Source organism: Sapajus apella, unplaced genomic scaffold, assembly GCF_009761245.1.
Source record: "Sapajus apella isolate SASKATOON/1434 unplaced genomic scaffold, GSC_monkey_1.0 scaffold60, whole genome shotgun sequence".
In the NCBI taxonomy this organism is placed as follows: Eukaryota; Metazoa; Chordata; class Mammalia; order Primates; family Cebidae; genus Sapajus; species Sapajus apella.
The window spans coordinates 2728713-2747847 of record NW_022437000.1 but is presented as its reverse complement, the minus strand read 5'-3'; the positions used below and the strand labels follow the sequence as shown (position 1 = coordinate 2747847).

Below are 19135 nucleotides of genomic sequence, written 5' to 3'. Positions count from 1 at the left end.
CATGGTCAACATGGTGAAACCCCGTCTCTACTAAAAATACAAAAAATTAGCTGGGCATGGTGGCGCGTGCCTGTAATCCCAGCTACTCAGGAGGCTGAGGCAGGAGAATTGCCTGAACCCAGGAGGCGGAGGTTGCGGTGAGCCGAGATCGCGCCATTGCACTCCAGCCTGGGTAACAAGAGCGAAACTCCGTCTCAAAAAAAAAAAAAAAAAAAAAAATTCATTTGATATATTAGTTCTTCTTGGGCCTTAAAGATTAAAAGCAAGAACATTTAAAAATTGAACATTCAGCATTATAAATTTGATCAGTTAAGGTATTTTCTCGTTGTGGAGATATAAGTTACCATGTGATCTGCCCTACTGTTCTGGTCTGAAATTTAAATAAAACAGAAGTCAAAAACATTTTGGAGAGGAGAAGATAAAAAGGCAGGCGTTAATACAGATGTTTTCAGAAAGAATTATCCTCTAAATTGCTTGTCTATCTTTTAAACAGTTACTAGGAAACAGATGTGGTCATAGTGATTATAGTGATTATATCCAAATAATGTCATAAATGAAGGTGGCTCTGATACTTAATCTCCAGTCACATTCAATTTCATACTCTTAGTATTACACCAGATGCAGTACATGCAAGAATGCGGTGTACATACATATTAACAGAATGGCCAAAGCAAAACCAAAGCCAGGGACTGTAGCCTTAAATTACTAGCCTTCTTCCTAATTACTATCACTATTAAAACTCAAATATCACAACCATTGTCAAGTATGTGTCAAAGATAGGGAAGGACTGACCAGGGATGCAATATATTCTCACTATGCTTGAGAGAAGAAAAATAATGTTTGCCTTCTTTAGAAATGAATCCCAGAGATTGGTCCATAGTGTGGCTTCTGTAGGATTACACAAAGTACCTTTGACACATATTATGTAATATTATTTATTTTAAGTAACTAGTACTGGATTAGGATTACAATCCTTTGTTGTAATACTGCAAACAATTTCTGACTCAACAGTGAAATAATTCATTAATCAATAAAGATTTCTTAAGCATTTTTCACGTACCACAAATAGTGGGTTGATTGAAGTTATGAGATTCACTGATATATTTATTTAACAAGTACCCATTAGGCAACTTGTATAAGACAACACCAGATGAGCACTATGAGTGAAGTGATACTCATAGATAGAGAGAAGTAATACTACATGGTCACTGGCCTCAGAGAATTCTCTGGTGAGTTACTTATGCAGAGAAGCAAAAACATTTCAATGAAATCTGTGACTGAGTGTAAAATACAGATGACAAATGCTGTAGCTATTTAGGTCTTTAAGAGAAACGGGGGCATTTTGTGGAAGAGGTGGAATTTGATCAGTTCCTATGTGATGAGTGAGCTTTGGGCAGCAAGGGATTTCTTTCTGGGGAGGGAGAGGGGGCAGACTGGTGGGCTGGGGAGAACGTGGTCAGGGAAGTTGGTGCCAAGGAATTAGTGCTCATAATGCAGGGGAGAGCTTTGTGGACAAACCTGGTAAGAATATTGCAGATGATCTCTTAGGAATGCTGGCCCCTAAGTAAAAACATTCATGAATGAGAGTACTTAGCTCCCTTTACAAAATTGGAGCCTGTCGTGAACAATGAGAGCTATTTTGCTCTCTGAGGATGTTTCAGGAGCCTCAGACCAATGGTTCCGCATATAGACTCCAGTGAATTTTCCTTCCTTCTTGATGCTGCTTTGCTACTGAATCCTGTTCCATGAGGGGTTCCCTCTTCTTGGTTTTCCTCGCCAGTCCTCTATCTTGTGCTATGATCCTTGTGACTCTGCAACCCTTTGCCTTGACATATCGGCCCTGACTTCACGCCCTGTGTTACAACCTGTTGTAACCTTGGGCAAATTACTTTCCTTCTCTTTGCTTCCATTTTTCATTTGGAAAATGGGAATAAAAATATTACCTACCCTATTGTAAGTTGTAAGGATTTATATATATATTTAGAACAGTGCTGGGAACTGATTAAGTGCTATCGATGTATTAAAAGGCATTAAGTATTATTTGGCTAGTTCACAAAGATTTTTCTTGTTCATTTGCTGAATAAACACAGATCTAAAAGAGTAGAGAGTGTGCAAAGTAGAAATGTTGGAATGTAGTACACTCTCAAACAGTTTAATATCAAAATACAGAAGAATTCAGGGCAGAGAATTTGCAGTATTAATTCTTAGTGTAACCTTCCAGGTTATTGATGAACCAACCTTATTGTTGAAATGATAAAAGTCTCAACTAGCATTTACCCACCAACTGTTAGTTCATTTTAAGAAAGTGAGTTTTCTATACTTCTTACTATCTATCTCTAGAAAAATAGCTACCAGAAATACATTCATATAACATCACACATTCCAGAAATTCTTCTTAATAAAACAGTTCTTCACTTTGAAGCAGAGTGCATAACCAAAAATTTGTATTAATCTCGGTACCAAGAACATTAATCAAATCACCAAAGGAATTTATTATGGAGTCATGAGTATTATCCTTTGCTCTGTAAAAAATTTCCTCTGACATTAGGAAAGTAGAAGTAGATGTGTTCTTGTGGCTACAATTTCTAAATGTTAAATATGTTAAATCTTAGGGTCCTCCAACATTCATTCTTTTTCTGTACATTTTGTGTCTTTGGTGACTCTTTTTCTCCTTTTTGAAAAATGTGATGTATACAGCTGAAAGTGGTGAGAAAGAGAAAGGGAGGTGGGAGAGAGAGAGAGAGAGAGAGAGAGAGAAAGAGAAGGGAGAACGACATGGTGAGAGAGAGCGAAGACTAAAACATTGATTATTTGCAATAAGAACCATTGAGGGTCTTCTTTACTCTTCAGTAAGAAATACCATTTAATTTTTTAAATGTAGGGTTGTTTGCACCAAAAACTATGCGTAAGCACTTATGTTTGGCATTTCTGCTGGAATGCTTTAATTTTGTGTGTCTATTATTTTATAGCTGACTGTCAAACTCAGATGACTTTCTATGCTTGTACTTAATGCATAGAATTGTATTTAATCTAAAAAAATTTACACTGAAATTAACATTGCATATTTATTAAAATTTGAGTACAAAAATAAGAGAGCATCTAGCCCAATTTTTTAATTATTTTCATTTTTTCATTATTTTCTAAATAATATTTTTTTCATTGCTTAATGTGAGAGGTCATTGTGCTGTTTATTCCTTTATTATTCATTTTATACAAAGGTTAAACTTTAGCTAAAGTAAACTTTACTAATGAATTTTTTCATTAAGACTTGGCTACATTTATCATTGGGTTCTGCCTTATTTACCTAGCAACTCTGAATCATTCCCGTAGTCAACAAATTTTACTGAGGACTTCATAGAGTCCTTGATGAGGGACAGCCCTTCATAAGATCAAGATAATCTTATGAAGTTTTATAATTGATTTTGTAAGAGTTGAGATTTGGAGACATTCTGGCTATGCCATCTGAAATATGCTTTTGTGTATACAAGATCTATTTCCTAGACTTTGAGATGACATCAAGAAAGCGGCTCTCTCTCTCTTGCGGGGGAAAAAGCACCAGTTTACTCCAGTGTTGCCTGAAGATCCAGTGCCAGCACTTCTTCTGCATTACTCACCCTTCACTATTTTTTAAATCACAGAAATGTAGAATAGTAAAGATCATCTAGTTATAATACCTACTTTTTGCCTGTGAAAGTAAGTGCCAACAACGATTGACTAACTACTACATACTGACATATGTATGCATTATTTCATTTAAACCCCACAGCAGTACTGCAAAATGCATTATTTTCATCTGACAGAAGAAATGAGGCTCAGAAATTGAGACTTGGAAAGATCAACTGACCTGCTTAAGGTTACACAGCTAGTAAGTGGAAGACCTGAATTTAAGGATTAGGGAGTGAAACAAATTATTTAATGTAATTTACTGTCTCCCTTTTGCACGCACACTTTAGAGAAAAGAAATTTTGTTTGCATTTTTTTCAGAGAAGTATGGTTGGAGTGGAAAGTGAGTTCAGAGAAATAATTTACTGTAAATCATTGAAAAGATTAAAAAATGATTTAATAAAAGAATTTTCTAAGAATGGTTGGAATTTACACTATATCTGAAAGATATGGTGAAATGAAATTGATGGTAAAGGACTGTTTTTCAGTGTGAATGTTTGAACATGTTAGATAATGCTGGCAAAACACTTCCTTCTAGATCACTTAATATGCATCCTCCATAATCTTAGTCACATTCATCAGGTCTTTAGCCCAGCAAGTCCCAAAAGGGGTTCTGGAGCTTTCATAGCAGAAACTACTAATTCTTCCTTATTCTCTATTCTCTTCTTCTTTTAAAAATAGTAATAGAGGTTTCACCTGAGCATATGATCATGTCTCTAAAGACTACATTTCCCAGCCTCCCTTGTAGCTAGTTGTGATCATGTGATCAAGCAATAGCCAATGGAATTTTAGTGAAAATCGTGTGACCAATTCCCAGGTCATTTGCTCAAAATAGAAAATGCAGTATGTCCCCTTCTTTTCTTGTCTCCATTGAGTGGAACATGAGTGTGATGGCAGGAGCTGGGGCTGTTATGGATGAAAAGTTGCTTTTGCAGGACCACTGAGCAACAGGATAGAAGGAGCCTTGAAACCAGCATATAAGCCTTGGGCTGCTTTTGTTCTCTCAGAGAAAGAGGTAAACACCTACCTTATCTAAACCAGTTTTCAACATAGACAATCCAAAACCTAAACTTTTTCAGATATTAATAAATAAAACTTAAGAAAAGTTTTGGAAGCATTTACATTAAGAAGTTAGAGAGGTTTCTTTTTTATTACATGACTTCTTAGAACTTTTATTGGACAGCCATGTGATCAAGCCTTGGCCAAAGGAATATGAGTGAAAAAAATGTGACCTTAAAGTGGTTAGAATGAATCTCGAAGAAGAGGTGTGTAGTGTTTCTAATATTTATTTGATTATGAAATTCATTTTAAAAATTGAGCTTCCTATGGACCGCACAATATGTGGAATGGATTTTGAGAACTGAAGCTTTAGCAAGTACAACTTTAGGAAAGCTCTTAGTGGCTGAGCTTAAGATAAATGTTGAAGGCAGTGGTGGGCGTGAGGAAGTTGTGATATAGAGAGCCATTCAATTCCACATATCATTATGGAGCACTAAGTATTGAGGAGATAAAGATATATTTCGTTGGAAAGAAAATGAAATCAGTTATTGTTACAGATACTCAACTGACATTAAGACGAATGAAATAATTTCTAAATAAGAAGTGGCTCAGGTTCCTTGTGTGATAACCTGTGAGAAGTAGGGATAGGAGAAGGGGCAAGATAGTCCTCTGTGGCATCTTCTGAATTTACATATGTGTGGGGCTAAAAGTCATTATATAGTAGAAGAAGTTGCTGGATTTGCAGTGCAGACATATTATTTTCTTTCTTTGGTATAGTTGTGAGAGGTGCCTAGCAGAAAAACAATAAATCTTGACCAGGTAATCTCTCATGGCCATCACTGTTTGGGGCACATAGATATTGAGTTATTTACTAAGATACCTAGATTGACATGTACTGCATAGTTCTGGAAAGAGAGACTTGAAGTTGGGAGAGATAAGAAATCTGGAGAAGTGTTTCTGGAAGTCCTTTCAGTGCCTCTGAACTTGTACCTCTAAACTTAAAGTTAATTAAAAATAAAAGCAGTTAGCATCAGAGCAATAACGGAATACATAAGAAAAACAGAATCAAAGATTCCAAGGTGAGGTGAGTAGTTTTTGTGACAAGACTACATTTAAGGAGCAAATCTGGAGAGAAGGAAATGAAGGGAAGATTGCTGGTTTTGATCATTAGGAAGTTGTTGGTGATTGTGGTGGAGTAGAGTCAGGTCAAAGCAATGGTTGCTCTGCTTTGAAGAGTGGATAACTCTGAGGAGGGAGATGAGGCAGGGGCCAAAACATGCTAGGACACGGATGAGACATACCCTCTTTGCTGGGCTGATGCATAGAGTTTTAAGGGAGAGGGCCACTTTTGCTTCCTCTTTACTGGACATGTCTTAATCCAGAAAAGCATTCAAGGACCGATGGCAGCACAGTTAAGGGACAGCCCTTACTACCTCCTGAGCTTCCTCAGAGCCTGCATCCAGGTAACTCAGCTTTGGTGCTACTCTATTTTATAACCAGTAAAAAGAAAAGTGTTACTTTTCATCAGAACAACAGCTTGATTTCATTTAGAATTCCTTAAATTTATTTTATACTTGCCTTTGTGAAAATGTTACTACTGAAACTCAAGCATGTGGGAAAAAAAGGAAGAAAAGAAAGTAGTATTTTAAATGAATGAGATCTAAGTCCAGTCCTCCAAGAACCTTGGAAAGCACCCCTTTATCCTGTTTATTTTATACTTCTCCTCTAGGGATTGTGTCTCTTCATCCATGGAACTATGATGTTAGGTTCCCTTGAAATGTACATAGAGTTGACTCAAACTCCCAACTTCATATTCTGTAGGAAGCTCAATGTCCTCCCCACGATTTCTGGTGTTTCCCAGGGGCACCTGTTCTCATGTGCACTCTAGATCTGTTTTCATATTCCTACTAAACTCCAGATCTTGTCTGTTTGTTTTTTCAAATCTTAGCTCCTGGAGCTTTTCTTATTTCTTTGTCTCATACATACTCCAAAATGAAAAAATGAAAACACCATTCAAAGAAGGCATTGGTGTGCCTAATGGCTTCACTGAAGGTTGCCAGCGACTAAGACAGTTTATCTTGCAGAACCAAACACCCATTCAGCTGTTGCGCTGCATTGCTGCCACTGTAATTTTTTTTTTTTTTTTTTGAGACGGAGTTTCGCTCTTGTTACCCAGGCTGGAGTGCAATGGCGCGATCTCGGCTCACCGCAACCTCCGCCTCCTGGGTTCAGGCAATTCTCCTGCCTCAGCCTCCTGAGTAGCTGGGATTACAGGCATGTGCCACCATGCCCAGCTGATTTTTTATATTTTTAGTAGAGACGGGGTTTCACCACGTTGACCAGGATGGTCTCGATCTCTTGACCTCGTGATCCACCCGCCTTGGCCTCCCAAAGTGCTGGGATTACAGGCGTGAGCCACCGTGCCCAGCCACTGTAATTTTTAAAATTGACCTCCTTTTCTCTATGATCAAACATCCTGTTATGTTGCTGGCCACTGCCCCCTCCACTCTCCCTGATGGCTTGCCCTCTCTCTTTTCTTCATATCTTCTCTGCCCTCCAGATCCTATGAACATCTCATGGAGCAGTCAGCATCAGTTGGTTTTGCAGTTTTTCACATAAAACATTTCCTTGGGCCATACTCCCCCACTTATACCAATCTCTTCAGGTATTTTCCTAAACAAAGGCAGTTCTCTCTCTTTGGGAAACTCTGGTACCAGCTGTTAAAATGACATTTGTTTCCAACCTGCTACATAATTTTAAAAAGTTAAATATGCTATTTATTCTTTAGTAGCTGACATGTCTGGATAATGCTGAAATAATTGCCTATTTTTCCTGCAGCATGTGGTCTGAGTAGGGACTATTATTTGAATGGAGTGAAAAAAGAAAGGTAATTATTATTTAATATGTACAGAACTGCATCCATATTATGCTTAAATGATATTTGTAATTATTATTTACCATGTATAAAACTTCCTCCCTGATATATTAAATCGTACACAGAATATAGCTTTAGGCGTGGTCTATGGGTAGCATGTCTCCAAGTCAGTCTGTTTCCAATAGATGTAAATGTGGGAAATAATCTGTATAACAGAGAGAAGACTTGGAAGGCATCTGTGCATTCAGCAGGGAGAATTAATGGCCAGACATTTTCCAGGGGAGCCTAGGTGCATTTCACATAGAGTTCCCAAAGGGTTTTATTCTGAACAAGATGTTAATGGTTATATTACAAAACTTAGACTTTTATACTGTGTCGTTTCCAATTTTTATTAACTTACTTTTTTTACGGGGAGCAAAGCTGAGGAAAGAAAAATATAATTTAGTATGCATTGAGCACTGTGCCAGCTATTTTATGTGTAGTATTTGATTTTGTCTTCATAATAATGTGGAGACATACTTAATGACCGCGTTTTCAGATGAGAAATGTGGCACTGGGGGAAGTAACTGTCACATTTAGTAAAAGGGTAAAGTTGGGATTCAACTCTAGTCTAATCACACCGTGATTGTTTAGAACATGGAAATCTAAGTCTCCATTATTGACTTCTTGAACTTAAGACGTCCTGTTCCAGTCTTTCTTTTGAAAGATATGTGGGAGGCCGAGGCGGGTGGATCACGAGGTCAAGAGATCGGGACCATCCTGGTCAACATGGTGAAACCCCGTCTGTACTAAAAATACAAAAAATCAGCTGGGCATGGTGGCGTGTGCCTGTAGTCCCAGCTACTCGGGAGGCTGAGGCAGGAGAATTGCCTGAACCCAGGAGGCGGAGGTTGCGGTGAGCTGAGATTGGGCCATTGCACTCCAGCCTGGGTAACAAGAACGAAACTCCATCTCAAAAAAAAAGAAGAAAGAAAGAAAGATATGAGCACACCACTTTGTAATTCTGTAAGAGGAGGAGCAAGTCAAATGTCATTTGTTGGGAGAATAAAGCTGTTTCAATGAAGAAGTTGAGTCACTATGACTTTTTTTCTCTGTATGTTGTTTTCCTGTTTGTTACACATCAATATTCTTCTTCTTGCATTATCTTTTAAAAATGGGAATTATGTTAAAATAACAAGCAATAATAGTCATACAATCTTGTTTTTTAGAGAAATGGTATATTTAAGTGATTCAGAGCAGGGCCCCAGGACTCAGACTGCTGGATTTGAAAGCCCAGTCCAATCTGTATTTACTGTGTGACCTTAGGAAAATGACAGCAGGTTTTCTGCATGGCTTAGTTTGCTTTTTTTTTTTGCCAACTTTTTATTTTCAACGAATTTAAACCTACAGAAAAGTTGAAATAATGGTACAATGAAACATTTAATATCAAAGAACACCCAGATTTCCTTCACTTATGTTCATCAGCTTTTAACATTTTGTGACAATTGCTTAGATTTTCTATCTAAATAGATGGATAGCTAGACAGACAGACATATATGAATCTGCTGTATCTGAATAGATAGGCAGATGTAGAATATGATTATTTATTCATACACATACACATGCTTACCTCTTTTATCTATTTAAAGGAAGTTATAAACATCACTGCACTTTAGTCATAAGTAGTAAAGTATGCTTCTCCTGATAAAAGGATATTCTACATAACTGCAAAGAATACATTCTTATTGCTGAGTTTTTAAATGCATTTCAGTGGTTTTATTATATTTTTGTATTCAGAATATCCATACATCTTATCAGTCCTGTCTACAAACTTAAGAAATAAGATTTAAGTCAGTACTGGTATCTTTAAAGATGGTAAAAGATAACAATAGTATTATCTCATGAAAGTACTGTGAATATTAATATGTGCAAATATATGGAAAGTGCTTAGGACAGTGCCTGGCATAAATTTATTAGAATTAGTATTACAAATTAGTGATCAACAGTATACAAAATGAGGAACAAAATAATAGACACAAATAATATATTAAAAAGACACTCACATAATATATAATTCACAGTTGGAACATGAAGAAGCAAATTCTGGCAACTAAATTAATTGAATATAAGTGCATTTTGTTAAAATGTTGCTAGTTGTAATGTTAGTTTAATAGCCAAAAGGCAGAAATAACCTGAACCTTCAACAATAAGAAATAGTTAACAGATAAGCTAACATATGATGATAGCTACCAAATGTTTTTCATAAAACATGTTTCCATGTAAACATGCTACTTGGGAGAAGAATGAAAACATTGTATAAACCTTAGTAAATCTATCATCTATTTATCTATCTATACAAACGTACATAAATATACAGCGGTTTGGAAGAAAATATAGCTGTATGTTAAAAATAATCTCTGATGGAGTGATTATGGTAATTTAAATTTTTAAATTTTTCAGTTTTCTTCCACTAGTTCTCAGTACTTTCATAGTCATAAAATAATATTTAAATAAATTAAAATAGAACAATCCAGTTCATATATAAGCCAAAAATATATAATCACCTTTGCTTTTTGTGACTTTTATATCCAACTGGTATATATAAGCCACAAAATATGTCACATCCTGTTCGTTTCCTGGGCTCTTTTGTGCAGGGTCACTGCGGGGGAGCTCAAAATGCACTCTGTGTTTATACTTCATCATTACACCCTTGGCAGATGGTACCAGACTTCTGTATTTGATGGGATTTGATTTTCCTTCTCACAATTGCTGTTTGCTTTTAGTCATTTAGCTTAAAGTGTAACAAATGAGCATTATGATAGCAGCAGAGAGGAATTTTTCAGAGTAATGCATACATAGGAGCTAATTATATATATTTACACAAAATGTATGTAGAGTGAAGCTTTCTTTTGGGGTCACACGTCTAAAAGCCTGAGTTTTAGAGTAACCTGATTTTGTTTCCAGAAGGAATGATGCATTTGGAACCTATGCTCAGTCACCCTCTGTTTCATCTACCCCATCAGCTGGTGAAATGCATGAGTTTATAGAAGACTAACTTCAGGAATGGCCATGGCTGATATCAGTACATACCACTGTATTGTTTGCGCTTAGCTCGAAGCCACCTTTCCAGCTTTCAGCTTGTCTGCTGCTTCCTCTGTGACGGGCAACCCCGAGCCTCAGGAGATGGCTGCCGGTTAGCTCTAATTCTGCACAAACCGTTTTACCTCACTGGACATCCGTTGTGTTTTCATACGTGAAGAAAGGCACTCTTCAGAACCCGTAGCCTGTGACTCAGTGCCTCTTTTAATGGGCTGTGGATGTGAGTGGGATCATCTAAAGGATTTTAGCCGAATTTTGTGTCATTTCATTAGAATTTGATTATGGAAGCTGGTAGCAGAGCCACTTCCGCTGAATAGTAGGTGTGTTCCCACCTTGAATGTGGTTTTAATGAGAAAAGCATGTACTCTAAGGCTCGTATTTGATTCTGGGCCAATCATTCTGCAAACGGAATTGAACAGTTATGACCCCATTTGTGCACCATTTGCAGTCTAATATATGTAATAGTGATTTGGACAGGGATATTAAGGATGTAAATTAAACAATTGCACATTAAATTAGGTCAGTTACAAAAGTAGGCTAAGAACTCAGTGAATGCAGGAGCACTTTTGTGGGTTCACTATAGTGGATGTCCACATGTGGCAGAGAAGGGTTTGAATGGCTGTAAAATTAGTGTAAAAAAGCGGAGTTCAGTAGTTGGCTTTCTTCCTTTTTCTCAATAAGATCTGGTAAATGGCTGAGTTTATGAAAGGTTTTCCCTCTCCTGGGATCCTCCCCTGCTTTGGATGCCGTCCAGCGGGGTAATGGGAGGCAGCAGAGCAGAGCCCAGGGCTGGGCTCCCAATCCACCTGGAACTCCTCCAGGTCCCTCCCCTGGGAAAGGGAATAGTGTCTGCAGGCTCCAGGTTGGGTTGGTAAGTCAAGCTGATGAGGAATCGTCTAAATAATACCAGTGGGCATGCATTGGGGCCTGTGTGCTGCTGTTGCCTGGGAGGGAAGGCACTGGGTGCCCTGCACACTCCCCAGAGACAGCTGAGAGGGGGACAGTCTCTCCTTTAGGACAGTGAGTCATGGCTTTCCAACTTTTGAATAACTTTCAGCTTAAGCTCAACTTTGTAATTAATGAGGAATGTGCAAATTTAAAACAAAGAGACTGTAGTTGTTTCAATTAGCAATATAAAGTGAGTAGTGATTTCTAAAATAGATTTTCTTGACAGTCATTCTAAAGCAGGTTTTCATCAACCACAATCTCTGGCATCTGTTTAAGGTGGGTAAAAAACTGGCTATATTCTAGTAATGTAGCTGTTAAAATTAATCCACAAAATATTTGAACAGATAAAGGAATTACAATTTAAAATGATAACAGGCAACATATTAACCCTTCCATCATCTTTCTAGGTTGACATGCTTTTAGCAAGCACCTTTAGCTTCATAATCTATGCTTCTTGGTCTCTATTAACTTTACATAGGTGACCATCAGCAGAGATACCTGTTAACATACTACCAAGTTAGTCAAAGTCACTTTGTCCTATTATTGTTTGCAACACTAAAGCCTCATCATCTCTAACTCTTTGCATAATTTACTGTCAACTTTAAAATGTCATGTTATTATAGTAACTAAACACATCATTCTTGTGTTTCTAGTTGCTTATATAAGATGTTGCTTAAATAAAAAATTCTCTAAAAACGTTAGGGCTCAAACACACATCTCTTTGTAGTTTGTTTTTACTGTTTCAGAAAGAAGACTATGTATACCATGACAGTTATGTGTTTTGTAGACAAGTTGAATAATGCACCAAAGGCTTTGAAACTTCTTAAAAGGAAAAATAATTCTTTGAACTGACAGTGAGCAACCTTTTCAGAGCTGCAGAATTTCTGTCTGATGGCCTGTGTCAGATGGAATGAACATGAAACTTTCCATACATCAAATATGTCAGTAGTTTGGAGATTTTAAGAGGTCTTTGCTGAAGTGCTTTTGATTTCAGAAATGATGAGCCGATAATGCATATATACACACACACATATGCATATATATATATATATATATATATATTTACTAGTTAGGAAGACGGAAATTTCCAGAAGTCTCTAGTTGGTATTTTTTAGTAGTTAAGGTAAAAGCACTGTTAACTGAGATTTTATCTGTGCCATGGTGTTATATTATCACAGAAGTATGCAATTGTCAGGCCAGTCTTCAGACTCTGCGTAACTAATAGCAAAACTAATCTCAGACTGAACAATTTGCTGAAAACCATTTCACAGGGAATGACTGTAACTTTTGTAGTCATTTCATATCCCACAATGCTGCCTAAAAGTAGAATATTTCACCTTAATCTTTACAGCAGTAAGACAGTAGCTCAAGAAGTGTGTATGAGGGAAGTTTGTTTTGTTCGTTAATTTTTACTGTTCATTGCTCTTAAACTCAATTTAAGATTATGTTTATTTTATTATTATGTTGCTGAGACCAGTCAGTGGTCTCATTCTGTCTTGTATCTATATTTCATTTCAAATAACTCTTCCTTTTTGCTGCTCTTGGGAAGATTGTAGAAGGAGTTAAATTGGAGCCTGAGTAGTCTAAGCTAAGCAGAGGTGGCAATTGGGAAGAAATATTTTCTTGGAGGATCCGGAAGTTTTTGCACTCACACTACTCACAGGACATGACTTTAGAAGTCCTATTTGTGTTCCGAAATCCAGTTTATTAGGCATAAAAGTCCGAGACCCAGATTCTATATCTAATGTTCTTTGCAAGGATCCATGTCAGCCATTGGGATTATTGTTATTTCCCAATGGAATGCCTTTATGGCTGAATACTTAGCTCTTTACTTTCAAATTCATTTTTATCATCTTTTTCAAACATTTTAAATGTTATGTTTAATGTAAAGATTAGAAGAGAAATCCCTTCAATTTTAAGTGCAAATTTTCAGAGGATGTAAAAAATGTAATAGCCCCTTGTCCAGACATTATGATTTAAATTCTTCATTAGATAGTAATTTTGGTATGTTTTTTTAATTTATAGAAATACCAAAATGAAAATGAACCCTTTGTAGTTTTAGAGTGGCAGAGGGAAGAGAGTGAGTGCTGCCTAATCTCAATAGGCAGATTAGTAGCTTCTGCACAATATTACAGGAAATATTACCCACAAGGTCAAAATGCAGAGAAAATCATTAATCTCTGTCATTTGCTATGAAGATAAAAAGACGTAATTGAATGCATGCAGGAGAATATGCTAAGATTCTGTCATACGCAAAATATGATCCTGGTATGTTCACAGAAAATCAAGATACATTTAATAATTTTGGATTTTATAGGTACTTATGAATTGAATGCTATTACCACTCTCTAAGTAATTTATTATGTAATGATGAGTAAAAACAAAACTAAAACTCTATATTGGTTATAATACATACAGGCATGGTTTCTATGTCCCATAGCTGAGGATCAAAGGCGGGAATACTTCAAGTCAGACATAACCAGAATATGGGTTAAATCAGTGGATTTCAATATTTCTTCCACCAAGGGCTAAAAGCTTTTTTTAGTATAAATGTGTGTGCATGCATGTATATGTGGGTTTGGACCCCTTGTTTGGCAGGCTTTTAACTTTCTAAACAAGCTGCATTCTTTAAAAAATGTATTAGATATATGAGTGTCAATCAGAGTTTCTGAGCAACGTTTCAGAAAATTGGCATTCTCTTCTTCTTTATTGATCACTTGCAGCCTGCATTTTGCTGGACACAGCATTCAAAATCCAAACAGACAGCATCCTTGTTTTCATGAATATTAAAATATGGGTGTCTATGGGTAGGGGTAGGGGACAAATATATAACTGATAAAATTCCACATCCATTAGAATGCAAGTTGGCATTTTAGTTAGTTTGTCCAAGGTTGCCACAGATACATGCAACATTCCTGTAGAACTTAATAAAGTGAAAATCTTTCTGATATTCAGAGTTACAGGTGCCCAGGGTGGGATTCACTATGGGATTCAGTGATGTTACTGTATGAAGTATCCAAAAAGCAATGCTTGAAGAGAACGAATGATACAAGGAATTGCAGAATGCGGTGGGAGCCCCGTGTGTAGTCAGGCACAGGCAAGGGATAGTGGCACTGGCAGATCTGCTATTGAGCATTTGCTACGTGCCAGTAGCTTTCCACGTGGTATCTACAGCTCTCAGCAAAACCCCTCAAGGTGACTACTATTGTTGTCAGTTTCCTTGTTCTTTTTTTCTTTTCCTTTTCTTCCCTCCCTCCCTTCCTTCCTTCCTTTCTTCTTCCCTTCTTCTTTTTCTTTCTTTCTTCCCTTTTCCTTTCTTTTTTCTTGATATGTGTCTTTCTTTCTGTTCTTTTCTCCTTCCTTCCTTTCTTCCTCCCTTCCTACCTTCCCTCCCTCCTTCCCTCCCTCCCTCCCTCTCTCCCTCCCTCCCTCCCTCCGTTCCTTCCTTCCTTCCTTGCTTCCTTCCTTCCTCCCTCCCTCCCTTTCTCCCTCCCTCCCTTTTTCTCTTTCTCTCTCTCTTTCTTTCTCTACTTCTTTCTTCTTTCTCTTTCTTTCTTTCCCTTTCTTTCTTTCCTTCCTTCCTCCCTTCCTTCCCTCCTTTCCTCCCTCCGTCCCTCCCTCTTTCTTTCTTTCTTTCTTTTTTTCTCTTTCTTTCTTTCTCTACTTCTTTCTCTTTCTTTCCTTCTTTCTCCTTCCTTCCCTTCCTTCCTTCCTTCCTTCCTTCCTTCCTTCCTTTCTTTTTCTTTCTTTCTTTCATTTCTTCTTTCTCTCTCTCTCTTTTCTTTTCTTTGGTCTTGCACTGTTGCCCAGGTTGGAGTACAGTGGTGAAATCACAGTTCACTGCAGCCTCAAACTCCAGGGTTCAAGCAATTCTCCCACCTCAATCTTTTCAGTAGCTGGGACTACAGGCACTCACCACCACACCCTGCTAATTTTTTTATTATTAGCTTGGGTCTCACTATGTTGCCCAGCCTGGTCCTAAAATCCCAATTTCAAGTAATCCTCCTTCCTTGGCCTCCCAAAATTCTGGGATTACAGGTGTGAGCCACCATGCCCGACCTAATTCACCATTTCTCATATGATAAAATGAAGCCTGAGAAAGTGGGTAATTTGCTCAAGGTTCCATGGGTAGAAGTAGAAGTAACTGAATTAAGATCCAATCACACTGCCCCTTGACTGTATTGATATTATGTAACTGAAATTATTAGGAATAAATGGGAAAAACGAAGGAGAAGAAAAAGGCAAAAAGAAAAAAAAAGAAAAAAGAAAAAGAAAAGAGTTCGTGGAAAGAAGTCTTGAAATTGGACCTGTAGAAAGAGAAAAGAAATTAAAGATTTTTAAGAGGAAAAACGCATTTACTATGAATTAGGAAAACAGCTTGATCATTTAAACAAACAAGAAAAATCACTAATTTCTGCTTATGACATTTCAGGTGTTCTAAATTAGTACACACACAAGCTAAAATTAGAGAATGTAACTATTTTTTACTTCATTCTTATTTAGATCACAAAATTTACCTTTCAGCAAGCACAATGCTTATTTTTATCATGAGGCATAAATGAACACCTTTATTCGTTTTGATAGTAGGCCATTCTAAATCTTCTAATAAGCAAACCTCTGAACAGGTGGTGAGTCTTCAGATTTCCTCTTGGTGAAGGCTATGCACAGGAAGGAAATTACATGTTGTGGATTAATTCTGTCTCATGCTGCTATGTCTTTTTGTCGTGAATTCTATTTCCTATAAACACAATTAGGATCAGTGGGTTGCTATTATTAACTAGGTTAGGTCTATTTTTTTAGTGTCCCTGTCCAAAAGTTACTCAGCACGGGCTTGAACCACACCATATGTCCAGCGTTGTTACGTTTTTGTCAGAATAATACAATGTAGTGATGTCCCTTATATGCCCTTCAGCTAAGGGGGGAGTCTTTGCCTTTTTCTAAGGACAGACATTGGAATTAGCTGTCATATCGCTGGTTTGTATTTGTTTTACGACAGGTCATAGGATATGATTTCAACAATGCCAACCTAATCTGCTTTATTTTAAAAAACTCTTCTTCTTTGAACTCATGAAATGTATTTGTTTATTAAATTAAAATACATTTGAAACTATCCTTAAAAATTTTATTAATGAATTTCTCTTCTTATTTTAAAATGAGGTGTACATAGTACAGTGGTTAAGCAAGTTGGGTCTCATGTCAGTGTGACGTAATTCAAACTCTGGCCCTATAATTCAAACTCTGGCCTTTAAATTAGCCAAAATCTATATGATCTTGGGCTAGTTATTTCACGTCTTTGTACCTCAGTTTTCCTATCTGTAGAATTGGGATAATGACAATGACTACCATTTCTGCTACAGAGTTTCATGTGTGTATGCATTTTTATTTCAAATAAATAAATTAACACATATGCAGTATTTAGGACAGGGCCCTGTATACAGTAGTCATTCAATAAATATTAGATATTATTACTACCACCCCTGCTGTCACCATGTCCTCATTTAGGAATATTTACTTTGCACCTGCTTTGTGCCAAGCGCTGGAATTAGAAGGGTGAAAAAAATTATGGACAAGGTCTCTTCTATCTTAGAGCTTATATTCAATGGTGAGATACAAGTAAGCATAATTTTTAAGCCAAAAAAGTCAACCATTAGAAATGCATGAATTAATATAGAGTGAAATGATTAAAAGTTCATTAGACTGAGTGGTCCAGGAAAGCTTCTCTGTGTTTGTGACATTTAAACTCAAATTTCATGATAATAAAAAGCAAGTTAAGAAGGTGAAAGAGGGAAAAGCATTCCATGGGGAGGGAACCGTCAGTAACAAGGCCATGGGACGGAAAAACCTAAGGGGTATTTAAGGAAACAAAAAAGGTCAGAGTGGCGGGAGAGCATGGGCAAAGAGGAGGGAGTCAAAAAATTCAGCCAGGGTTAGTGCACGGACAGTGTCTGGACAGGCTAAGGAGTCTGAGTGTTACTTTTTGTGCAACTGGAAGCCACTGCAGAGGAGAGACAGATCACATGTATGCTTCAAAAAGATTCTTCTGAGTCCTCACTGGAAAATAGACTATTGGGTTGGGCAAATGAAGAAGCAGAGACTTAGGTTAGGAGGCTACCAATGTGGGCCATGTGAGAAACGATGGTCGCCTGGTCTGAGGAGGCGGGAGCTAGGGTGGAAAGAAGAGGAAAGATTCAGATTAAATTTTTGTAATTATTTTTGTGCCATGTTGTCTGCTTGACCACACATCAGACAGGCACCCAAAAGTGCTTGATGATAGCAATCGTCATTCATAACATTTATTGCAGACCCAGACGCTGTACTAGTTATCAGGAATTTAAGCTTATAGTCTTGTAGGGAAAACGGACATATGAAAATCAATAAAACACAACGTGATATTAACTCCAGTGAGCATGAATAGATGGTACAAGTACTCAAAGGAGCCCATTCATCTGGGGCTTTCCAAAAAAAATTCATGGAAGAAATAATATTTGATTTTAGCTTCCAGTGATGATGGGTTGGAGTTTGGCATGTTGGGAAATGGGCAGAAATGCACTCTGGACAGAAAATGGAGGTGCATGGCTCAGAATTATAAATGTTCATGGAGTATTTAGAGAAAATGACATGAATTGCCATGACTGGAACACAGCAAATGGACAAGACTAAGAATGATGAAGAGAAGGATGAGTATGATGGAGTTTTATTTTGCAGGAAGGAATGCTGGGGAACTGGCAAACCAATATGAGCTATAAAAATTGTTAAAAATTTGCCAAAAATTCAGAGTTTAATTTCAGGAAAAATTTCACTAGATATCAAATTAACTAAAAACTGTAAGTCATACTATTAATTCTGATAAGTATTTACCACAAAACCAAGGGAAATTGACTAAATTACTCCTTCACATAGCAAGATGAAACTAATAGTATCTCTGCAGGGCATGCAGAATAACTAACTAATATGAATATAGAAACTGTGACTTTTTAAAACCATTTTACTGCTTATTGTATAAAACTTCATTCATTTCTTTCAGGAAACAACATAAGCAAGGAAATAATACTTTAGGGCATTTATTCAATGGTAACAATGATACTTGCTTTATATCAAATTTATCTGACAACAAATTTTAAAAGCACTTTACACAGAATATATACCCAAACATTGGTTGCTACAAACATGACAAAGGACTAATATATTTGCTCTATCATGAATTAATAATAGTCAGTTAAAAAACATTAAGACAAACAAATAAATGACAAAGAGTTTGAACAGACAATTCAGCAAGAAGGAAAAACAAATGCCCAGACACAAAATGCAATGCAATGCATAATATGTATTTATATATGTCTACATATTTATGCTCTCTTATAGTTCAAAGTGTGTAAGTGAAATTCAACTTATATTGTTTATAAAAGTAAATTCTTGGCAAGCAGCTTGACAATATGTATAAAGATTCTTAAAATATTTGGTATATAAAGATCCTTATATATTTGGTAATAATTCTGTTTCTGAGAATCTAACCTAAGAAAACAAACAAGTTTAAGTAAAGTGTTACATTGATGAAAACAGCCAAAATTTCTC

The 19135-nt window shown here is 36.8% G+C and overlaps 1 protein-coding gene and 1 long non-coding RNA gene across 4 annotated transcripts in view; both read left to right on the top strand.

Annotated features, from left to right (window-relative positions):
- Positions 1-2747, top strand: part of LOC116528893 — a 23434-nt gene extending 20687 nt beyond the window's left edge. The window contains exon 3 of the long non-coding RNA XR_004259261.1: positions 2726-2747. This is a non-coding gene — a long non-coding RNA (uncharacterized LOC116528893). The remainder of the gene's footprint in view (positions 1-2725) is intronic.
- Positions 1-19135, top strand: part of FGF14 (fibroblast growth factor 14) — a 689306-nt gene that overhangs the window by 115018 nt on the left and 555153 nt on the right. The gene's annotated exons all lie outside the window — the stretch shown is intronic.